Source organism: Haplochromis burtoni, unplaced genomic scaffold, assembly GCF_018398535.1.
Source record: "Haplochromis burtoni strain Fernald_Lab_line unplaced genomic scaffold, NCSU_Asbu1 Contig_2, whole genome shotgun sequence".
NCBI classification, from domain to species: Eukaryota; Metazoa; Chordata; class Actinopteri; order Cichliformes; family Cichlidae; genus Haplochromis; species Haplochromis burtoni.
In genome coordinates this window covers 3,198,621-3,210,120 of record NW_024582363.1, presented here as the reverse complement: position 1 = coordinate 3,210,120, position 11,500 = coordinate 3,198,621, and the positions used below count along the sequence as shown (strand labels likewise).

At 38.5% G+C, this 11,500-nt stretch overlaps 1 pseudogene; it reads left to right on the top strand.

Moving 5' to 3' along the window:
• The first annotated feature begins 3,714 nt into the window (after nucleotides 1-3,714).
• LOC102304909 lies at nucleotides 3,715-10,483 on the top strand (annotated as a pseudogene).
• The last annotated feature ends 1,017 nt before the right edge of the window (nucleotides 10,484-11,500 follow it).

Genomic DNA, 11,500 nt, shown 5'->3' with positions numbered 1-11,500 from the left:
TCGTTGTTGGTCTTCAGACAACAATTCTGACAGCTAAAGAACCAAATGGGACAGGCAAAAAAAACCCAAAAAACAACCAGTACATTGCACAGTACTATTGCACAGTACATCAACAGTACATAATATCATCAACAGATTCAGCGAATCTGGAGAAATAACTGTGTGCAAGGGACAAGGCTGAAAATCAGAATCGAATGCCTTTGATCTTCAGTTCTTCAAGTGACAGACATGATTCTGTCATGGAAAACATCAAATCTCTTTCATTGCATTTATTATAAAAAATAATAATAATAAGCTGCTTAAAACGGCCTTTGATATGATTTCTCACACTATCTTTCTGAAAAGACTTGCATTCATTGGCATTAATCATACCCCCCTTGCCTGGTTCACCTCATATCATGCAGATCGCTCTCAGTTCATTAAACTCAAATCTTACTCTTCAGGTTCATTTTCTGTTTCTGCTGGTGTGCCCCAGGGTTCAGTATTGGGGCCTCTTTTATTCATTATTTACATGCTTCCACTTGGTCACATATTTTGGAAATACAATATTAACTTTCACTGTCACACAGATGACACTCACCTGTATATTTATTCCAAACCCAATTTCACCCTTCCACCCATCTCCCTTTCTGACTGTCTCATGGAGGTTAAATCATGGTTCTCCTCCAATTTTCTAAAACTCATTAGTAATAAAACTACTACTCGTGAGCACAGCTTCCACACTAACCAAATCCCACAAGTTTTCCATTAATATCAACAACTCCTCCATCCTTCATTCCCCTCAGGTTAAGAGTCTGGGTGTCATCCTCGACAGTTTCGACATTTCAGTCTCATATTAATCACATCACCCGATCCGCCTACTACCACTTAGATAACATCAATCATCCCCAGCCTCCCAGCCCCATGCTGCTGCTATGCTTTTCCATAGCCTTGTCACTTCTCGGATTGATTATTGTAATTCTCTTCTCTTTGGTCTCCCTAACAGGTCCCTTCATGAACTGAAACTCCGGCAGAATTCTGCAGCCCAGATCATAATTTGCACACCCTCCAGAGAGCGCATCACCCCTGTTCTTCAACTGCTTCACTGGCTGCCTTTCAAAATATCACTTCTCACTTTCAAAAGTATCCGTGACCTGGCCCCTCCCTACTTGTGTTATTTAGTCCACATTACTATTCCTTTTCATTCCTTTAGGTCTTTGTCCGCCACTTACCTTATTGTTCCCTCTGCCCAACTCACCACTGTGGGACACAGAGCTTTCAGCCATTCTGCCCCCTCAACTTTGAAATTCACTTCCTCCAGATTTCTGGAATATTGGCTCTCTTCCCTTATTTAAGTCAAAACTCAAAATCCATCTGCCTTCTTTAATACAACTGAAGTTAAGCTGCTAGAATGGATGAATGGATTTTAGATTTTGAGGATAAAGAGGGTTGGAATACAATAAATACAAGAAATAATTTTAGCTTTATTAATAATAGTAACAGTACTAAAATATCACTTTATTATCTGTGTGCATTGAATTAGGAATCTATTAGGTGACATTTAGGCTGCTGGCAGAGGAGTAATAAAGTCTTTTGAGTTATATCATTCAGTGTGCTGCTGAGTGCTAGAGAGGCCACATAGGCACAATGGTTCCTTCCAAAATGACCTTTATTCTGCAGCCTGAAAGTAGCAGAAAATTTGTTCTTGTTAATTCTGCTGCACTGAACAGCAGATAGCTGATGTTGTGTCCTGAAACCAGCAGTTTTCCTCACACTGGTATGTACCAATCACTGAAAATAAGTGTGCAACTATTTGGTAATTTTTGCACTAATCACCCTTCTGCACGCTACTTTAAATTGGCTCCCAACTCATTTATATATATTTAAAAAAAACCTTTGTTAATACATAGTTTAAGCCCTAATGTCACATTTGTTTTTTTTTTAGTTTTCAAAAAAACAAATTAACCATACACACCACAAAACATTTAATGCTGTATAAACTTTTGAGTGCATAACATGGCACTATAATACCTTATTTGTCTGTGTATTTTTTTTCTGCAGTGAGGACAGAATACAGATAGTGGGTGCATTTGCCTCACCATCTGCCTCCTTTGATGGCGTTAGTATGTTTAATTTCACCAACTAGCAAGATAACTATCAACATAATTATACCTTCGTAATGGATGTTTTTATTTTTATTTTTTAACTAATGTTGGAGAAAACTTGATATACTGATTCCTGCTGACTAATTAAATTTGAAATGTAATTCAGTTAACCAAGCTGTCTCGTGTTTGTTGATTATTACTTTAATTATTATTTTTATTATTTATACACTTTTTTAGCACCTTTCAAAAACAATGTTACAAAGTGCTTTGCAAGACAAGACATAATGAACAGCAGTAAAACATTTTTCAAATACTCATCTCTAATGGAATGTAACCATTTCCCTCATATTGCATTTTTATGTATAATATTGTCCTTTTTTCATTTTCATTTTTATTTTTTTTAATTAGCTTCCAAGTGGACAACAGTCTTTTAAACCCACTCATGAATGCAATGGTAGGTAATTAAAATGTATTACTAAAGAAGTCCACTTAAGATAAGAATAAAAAAGCTTTTCCCTAAGATTGTATTTAGTCAGACCCTCACGAACCTCTGCAGTTATAGCTGCACAGTTGGGTAATGGTGTGTTTGCTATCAAAAACAGTGACTTCTCTTATAGACGTCTCTTTTTTTCCCCTTCCTCTCAATTTATGAGTGGGTCGGTGTAGATGTAATGGACTTCGTGCTTGCCTGGTTGTCCTTGGCATTAAGGTTTGCACCCTCCAGATGAATTGACATTTTCTAAAATGAGGAGGAATGCTTTTCAGGCACACCTCCTGGGAAGCAGGGCTTGATTGAACCCTCTGCCCCCTCTTCTTACTCCAGCTTGCATGGCTATCTTTTCATGGGCTTTCTTTCCCTTTTATGTTAATTACTGCCTGTGTTTGGGGTGAGTGCCCTGTGTTATTTATGTTGTTTATTTGTGGGAAAAAAAAACAACTTTAATTCGCTTCATTAATAAGCTACAACATGCGCACACAAAAAACATATAATAGTATGAATCAGCAAGCACAGGAAAAATTTGATTTAGGTCTAAAACTTACATTAGTTGTGGACTGAAACATTTTCATCAGTTCTGCAGCAGTCGATTACAAAGTTTCCACTGGAATGACAAGATCTCATTTAAAAGCTGTGTGACACATGGTCCTTGCACCATTCCTCTTTTAGCAGTTTATATTAGGTTTATTTCAGTCTTTAGAGTACAAATATTGCACTAAGTGTTGGCATTTTTTTTTTTTCAAACTATGTCTGTTGGGTGTGTGGAATCGGTGTCATTTTGAGCTTGAATACCACAATCAGCAGCTGCAAAATAGCTGCTGATTGTGTTATAATGTAATCCACAATGTGGTATATATGTAATCCTGCTGGGTAATTGACCGTGTCAAAGTATAAATGCTTGTTCTGTGCCATTTAATAACTCTGTTATATATCACTTAAAGTACACACAAAGATCAGCCACTTGGGACAGCTCTCTATTGAGGATACTTGAAGCAGAATAAACCACCAACATATTCTTATTTGTTATACATTACTTACATGTTACATTTTTTTTGTGCATGTGAAAAGCTGTGCATAACTTCCCATTTGATGTGTCTGCTTACTAGAGAAGCTGTAAAAACTAATTGTGTCTGCAAGTTTCAAGATTGCATCTGAACCTGTCACAGACAAAAACAAGCACTTTTGCTTTGACACAAACTGTTGACTCCATAAATTATATCGCAACAATTTTTTCCTCAAAAGACAGGAATATGGGCCCCCCCTTAGAAAAAACAAAGTTTTCTTTAAGTGTAAGAGTTGTTTTCTATTTATTGCATGGCTGTAGATTCACTGTAATGTGCATTGAGTTTACTGGTCAGAGAGACAGCTGGTTACTCCTCCTTCTGTTTGTAGCCATCTCATATGGAGCTGGAGGTCCTGTGCTACACCAACAGGATTTCCAGCGAAGCCCACAAAATGGTTAGATCCTCCTGAGTTAAACAAACCATCCTTGAACATACCAAAATTTCAAAAAGAAAAATGTTCAAGCTCACCCAAAGGATTCAAGGTGTTAGGATCCTTGTGATAATATTTGACCAATAAACTTTAACACTAAAGCAATTCCTTACGTCTTTCTTTAATGTTCATTGGAAATCATTTTTAGGAAAAACAGAAACAGAAGTAATTTTCAAGCTTGATAACTGCATATAGTTACTTTTTTTTTATTAAAAAAGGGGGCAGAAAAATATGAAATAGAGAGGTAAATGGGAATATTACCATTATTTTTTACATTTTACATTAGAAAGATGTAAGTGCTGTGTTTAGTGACAAGACATGGAAGCACAAGCAAATGGATTTATTCCACATTAACCTATGTAGATGTTATGCAGACACTTTCACTGTATTGTTGTGTGTGTGTGTGTGTGTGTGTGTGTGTGTGTGTGTGTGTGTGTGTGTGTGTGTGTGTGTGTGTGTGTGTGTGTGTGTACGCACACAACAATACAGTGAATGTATATATGGAATTAGCTGCCTATGGCTTTTAGTCAAGCCAAGATATTAGAGCAAAACACAGAAAAGCAATTTAAAATGATATTTCGGGTTATTTGGCTCATGCTTATTTTTATTTTATTATAAAAGCTATTATTTTAGTTTGGCTGACTTTCAATACTCTGCCGTCAGAGTAGCTTTCCATGAGACTTGTTTTTGTTTACCATGTGAGAGGAACTATTACCTGTAATAATCTTCTTGAGGTAACAGGTAATGCAATTTCCAGAAGAAGGGAAGCATGTACAAGTAGAGTAATTTTTACAAAAGTGGAGTTGGTCTTATGCAGACAGCACAGTCTGAAAAAGATAGGTGACTCCAGGGTGGTGGAAATGGTGCATGTAGCAAGGCAGCAGTGGATGGGGAGCAAGTGAAGGCAGAGGCAAGGATTAAATTGTAGATACTTAAAGATGAAGAATGATGCACAGAGTTCAGGGAGGAGCTGAGACAGGCTCTGGGTGGTAGGAAAGTGTCAACAGATGACATGGAAAGTATAGCTGAAGTGATGAAGGAAACATCCAAGAAGGTCTTTGGTGTATCATCTGGACAGAGGAAAGAGGGCAAGGAACTTGGTGGTGGAATGCAAAAGTACAGTAAAGCATTCATTGGAAGAGATTAGCAAAGCAAAAGTGGGATAGTCAGGGAGATGATGAAAGTAGACAGGAGCACTGGGAAGCTAAGCATACCAAAGGGGGAATGGAAAAGGAAGAGGCTATTAGTGAGTTGTATTTGAGCTGGACACTAAGTAAGGAGAAAAAGACTTGTATTGATTGGTTAGACAAAGAGATTTTGCTGGATGGTGCAGCCAGTCAGGGTGGTTAAGGACTGAGATGGAAATGTACTAATGAGTGAAAAGATGGAAGGAACACTTTAATAGCTGATTAATGAAGGAAACAGAGAGTAGGATGGATAAGAGAAAGCTGGTGAATCAGAAAGTGGACAGGGATTAGTAAGGCAGAAGTGAGGGCAACAATGAAGAGGATCAAGAGTGGAAAGACGGTTTGTCCTGTGGACATACTGTGCAGTGGAACAATGGTGATGAGAGGAGCTGTAGTAACTATGGATGAAGTGATGAGCCATACCATGAAGATATGAGGTATCAAGAGAATATCACAATGTCATTGTGCCTTTGTAAATACAGAGAAAGCACATGATCGGGTACCAGGAGAGGGACTGTAGTATTGTATTAGGAAGTCAGGAGTGGCAGAAAAGTATGTGAGGGTGGTGCAGGACATATGAGCACAGTGGTGAGGTGTGGAGTATTGCGACTGAGGTATTTCCTGTGCTTGACAATGTGGTGGTTAAAAAGTGAATGACTTCAACAAATTCTTAAAAAGCATGGAGTCAGGAAAAGGACAGCAAAAGTTCTTCTACTAAAAATTATTTTTTCTTCTTTGCAGTCTCTTCCAACTCTACTGCTACACTAAAGGAGAAATGTGTCACAATTCGTATATGTGTGCTCTTCTTCCAGGAGAGGACAAGTGAACTTGAAACAAGGGAGCTCATATGACTCCTGTTTTAAAGTCACTACACTGGCTACCAATCAGATTTAGGTTCCATGTTAAAATTCTAGTTTTAACCTTTAGAGTACTACAGGGACAGGCCCCTCCCTGTATTGATGATTTGATTCGTACACATACCTCTTTTTATAACCTGAGGTCATCGAATCAAAACCTTTTAATGGTCCCCCACACTCGTTTTAGAATTCGAAAGGACCGATCTTTCCAAGCTGTTGCACTCAGACTGTGGAATGCACTATTTCTACGGTGTCTGGAGTCGGTGGAGACCTTCAAAAAGCAGCTAAAACCATTTTTATTTCAAAAAGCTTTTAATTAGACCAGGGTTTTTATGATGTATTTATAACTATATTGTGTTTTCTTACCTTTCTTGTAAAGCACTTTGTGACACATGTCTGTGAAAGGTGCTATATAAATAAACTTTATTTACTTATTTACTTATGTGTATCTGTGCATCGTGAGGATTTATTAATTGATCCATTACCTGATTTATTTCTAAGGACTTCATACAAACAAAGAAAGTACAGATGTAAAATCAAATATAAAATCTATTAATCTCGAGAAGATGTTTAGTAAATATAAACGTGAAATAAATTGGACCATTTTAGGTTAAGTTAGTTAAAAAGGTATTTTCAGTCTGATCCTCCTGGTGCAAAAATTAATGAACAAAGATCATTGATGTAGTGTTTTTGTCTTTGGGAGTCTAATGTCGGTGATTGTAGCATATTGATCAAACATTCGAGCAGCTAACCCTGAGACCATAGCCCTAGGCATTAGAGCACCACATACTTTGTTCCTTTGTTCTTTTAGAGCACAAAATGCTGAGTTTATGACATAGTTGAGCAGGCTCCATGCATCTCTTCTGTATCCCTGGTGACTTGTTGGCAAAACAAACCGTGCTCATTAAAAAAAATACATTAACATCCCCCCTTTAGCTGTGACCTAGCAGCATCATTATGGGTGAAAAATTGGGAGATGTTGTTAATCATGTTCTGGCCTTTTGTGTTAAAGGCCATGTATTGTGAACATTGTAAGGATTAGTTGCCCGTAGATGAAAGCATTTTTCCTGGTCAAACTAGGAGCTTAAAACAAGAGACTGGAACCTGTTTGATGCTTTAATGTATTCTCTTCTTTGAAGATTAATAGTTATTTATGTTTTATTACTAGTTGTCTTTTTAATGTATGCATTGTTTATTCCCACCAGTGTCATTAATCCGTCTGTCATCTATTATGGTCATCCTGGGGCTCCTAATGACAGGACAATTACAAATGGAGATATGTGGTGAGTACCTTTTTGGGGGGTGGGGGCTTTTTCTCCTACATGAGGAATTTTTCAACTCAACAATATTTAGTGAAGGCCATCAAGTGACATGGTTACTGTTCTTGTGACCTTTAGTGACTTCTGAAATCTATACACGTTTTTGCACTCAAGCATGTAAGATATGCAGTCTGTTTGACATGGGTGGAGAGTGCTATTGCTGTCCTCAGACATCACCTGCTCCTTCCCAGCTAACGGCAGGTTCAGAGGACCCTCTATGAGGCCATCCTGAAATCTTCACATGCTGTAATGGCCGCGATCAGACCAGGCTATATTATTTTCTAATCAACTATGGAAATGGTCATGTAGAAAAACTTAAAGGTTACATGATAATATATTATAGAAATCTGTTTTTGTTTTTAAGTACAAATCATAACTGTGATGTCTTTTTAAAATCTTTCAGTAGTTAGAAAAATATAATTTAGTATTCATTACAGTTGGAGTCTTGAAAAAAATATCGTTGTGAATTACACTGACAATTCAGTAAATTTTAAGCTTGGTTTTAAGAATTTAAGATTTTAAAATAACATGCATAGTTACATTTTTAACACTTTTTCTGTTTATTGACAAAAATGTGTATTTCGAAGGTGTGAAGTGAACCGACATGCACGGCTTGGCTGACAGGGTTCACCTGGAAGAACTTGTAAAGATTGGCATCCTACATGGCAGCGTGAAGGACATGATGAAGGTCCACCTGGGCTCTGTAATCATGCCCCATGGCCTTGGACATTTGCTGGGTATTGATGTGGAGGATGTAGGAGGTTACCCTGAGGTTATAACACAACTCATAAATTCTTAAGGTGGCCTACAACATAACAACTAGTCAGCAGTTATTTCCAGGACAGTCTTAGACTGGAGACAGTAGAGGATCAAACCGTTTCTGTTCCTGGAATATTGATGTGTCATCAATGATAAAGAGACCAATGGTGCAGACGTGAGAGAGGAACAAAAAGAGGCAAAGCTGTGAAGAACAAGTTCAGGATGAGGGCAGTAGTGAGGGGAAGATAAAATGTTGTTTGAACTGTGAACATAAATAGTTTCATGCTGCAGTGGAGGGATTTGTACTGATATGCAGTAAATAAAGAAGGCAGTTAACAGTATTTCCAGTAGAACTGCTAAATCTTCACAAGCTAAAATCAACAGTAAGAGAAACTCTCACTAGTTAGTTAGCTACAGTCAACTGACCAAATACTTCAAACCTGATCATCCCTGGGGAAAAAAAGCTTTCTACAATTTAATAATTTAATAGATGGGGTTTAAAGTTGTTACACAGGTATCTACATAGAGGTATATACTAGATACCTATACTATATACTTTATCAACAGAAATAATGAAGCACACAATTTGATGAAAAATCATTTCTGTTGATGATCCAGCAACAGAATTCCATTTTCCAGCAGTAAATGGATCAACAATAGACAGTATAAAACATGCAAAGATCAGGAAAAGAAACCACAGGAAAGTTTTAAGCCTAACATTAAAAGTAGAGATAGTGTCTGTCTCCTGAATCTAAATGGGAAGTTGGTTTCACAGAAGAGGGGCCTGAAAACTGAAGGCTCTGCCTCCCATTCTACTTTTAAATACTCTAGGAACAATAAGTAGGCCTGCAGTGCGAGACCGAAGAACACTAATAGGGTGACATGGTACTACAAGGTCATTAAGATAAGATGGGGCCTAATTATTTAAGACCATGTATGTGAGGAGCAGGGTTTTGAATTCAATTCTGGATGTAACAGGGAGCCAATGAAGGGAAGCCAATACAGGAGAAAGCCTAGAAGTAATAAATGCATGAACTAGTTTTTCATCATCACTCAGAGACAGGATATTTCTAATTTAAGAGATGTTGCGCAAATGGAAGAAAGCAGTCTTACATGTGTGTTTAATATGTGCATTGAAGGACATGTCTTGATCAAAAATGACTCCAAGGTTCCTCACAGGGTTACTGGAGGCCAAGGTAATGCCATCCAGAGTAAGAATCTGGTTAGATACCATATTTCTAAGATTTTCAGGGCCGAGTAAAATACCAATAATTTACAATAATTTCCTTCTCTCACCCCAACTAGTTGCAGCATGGCCCCGCCCCTCCCTGAGCCTGATTCTACCTGTTAAAAAGGAGTTTTTCCTTTCCATTGTCGCCAAAGTGCTTGCTCATAGGAGGTCATATGATTGTTTTGGTTTTCTCTGTATCTATTATTGTAGGCTCTACTGTATAATAGAAAGCACCTTGAAGCGTCTGTTGTTGTGATTGGCGTTATATAAATAAAATTGAATTGAATTGGAAAAAAAAGAAACCGAGTGTGGAAATACCTTAAATCTGCGTTATTTCTGACAGCCGCCAGATCAATCCTTGAATGACAGATCATTCTTAAATGGTTTGACAAACAAACAAAAACCTTCCTCTGAAAATGAGCAAAACCACCCAGAGAAAAGCTTTGAATTCTTTCAGGAATCCTGGGGAACTGCTGCTAAAGACCAATATAAAAACTACAAGAAAGTCTGGTTTCTTTACTGTACTGTAGCTTAAAAAAAAAAAGCCTCAATTTAGTCAGTGTACATTCACCACTACTGTTATTTACTGTTTAGGGCACTGAGTGAATTAACGAGCCTGGATCGAGGAATCTTCTGATGGGCCACCTGGTGCAAGAATGGATGGTTCTCATGGTGGAGGCTGCCATATACTTAATCAGCCACCTGCTGGACCAGGCTGGCTAACCCTGTCCAGAGCTCCTTCATCAACAATCAAGTGCTGGCTCACTTCTTTGGTTTTGGCGGGGTTAGTATGCATCTTTTTGTTTATGTTGGACCAATATGGTAACAGAACATAGGGCCAACTAATACAGAAATGAATTCAGCACAAAGTATGCACTTGATACTTGTACTGCAGTATGTCAGGATTGGTATTCTTTCATGATTTGCTAAAGGCCACATGTGCAACTTTGAAGAAAAAAGCTATAAAGACAGGATAATGTCACTTTAAGCATGAATACATCAGCGAGTTTAAAATTTAAAGCCCAACTATCTCTAAAATATGTCTATCAGGCCTGACTTTCCATGTCTTTTTACTTTGTCTTGTCTTTAAACACACACTTGCATATAATCACTTGCTTTGGGTGTGGACAAGTCAGACACTGTTGCATGTAGTGAATGAATTGAATAACTAACATTTTAACATATTTTTGATCAATTCAAAGTCATAACAGAACCTAGATTCTTATAGATTTTATAAACAACTTTATGAGCTGGAAATGAATCAGAATCAGAATCAGAAAGGGTTTTATTGCCAAATGTTGAGCGGGTTTACAACATCAGGAAATTGCTGCGGTGCTTCAGTGCAAACATACTGTTATAAATTAAGCTTAAATAGACATGAAAATAAAAATGAGAATAAGAATTAAAAGTGCTAAGTAGATAGATAGTATATACATGATATATACATGAGTGCAGGTGGTGATCAGTGCCAAACATGGAATGATGCAGTGAACACAGCGTAGGGTCATGTGTTAGTGGTGGGAACAGTCATACGGTTATTGTTCATGTGTCCAACAGCAGAGGGGAAGAAACTGTTCTTATGGCGAGAGGTTCTGGTGCGAATGGACCGGAGCCTCCTGCCTGAGGGGAGCAGGTCAAACAGACTGTGTCCAGGGTGAGAAGGGTCAGCTGAGATCCGAGCTGCACGCCCCAGTGTCCTGGAGGTGTACAGGTCCTGCAGAGATGGGAGTCTGCAGCCAATCACCTTCTCAGCAGAGCGCACAACACGCTGCAGTCTCTGTTTGTCCCTGATAGTGGCTCCAGCGTACCACACGGTGATGGAGGAGGTGAGGATGGACTCGATGATTGCAGTGTAGAATTGCATCATCGTCCGTGTTGGCAGGTTGAATTTCTTCAGCTGCCTCAGGAAGTACATCCTCTGCTGGGCTTTCTTAATGACGGAGGTGATGGTGGGCTCCCACTTCAGGTCCTGGGTGATGGTGGTACCCAGGAAGCGGAATGAGTCCACAGAGGTGATGGGGGTGTCAGTCAGGATGATGGGGGGGAGTGGAGCTGTGTGCTTCCTGAAGTCCA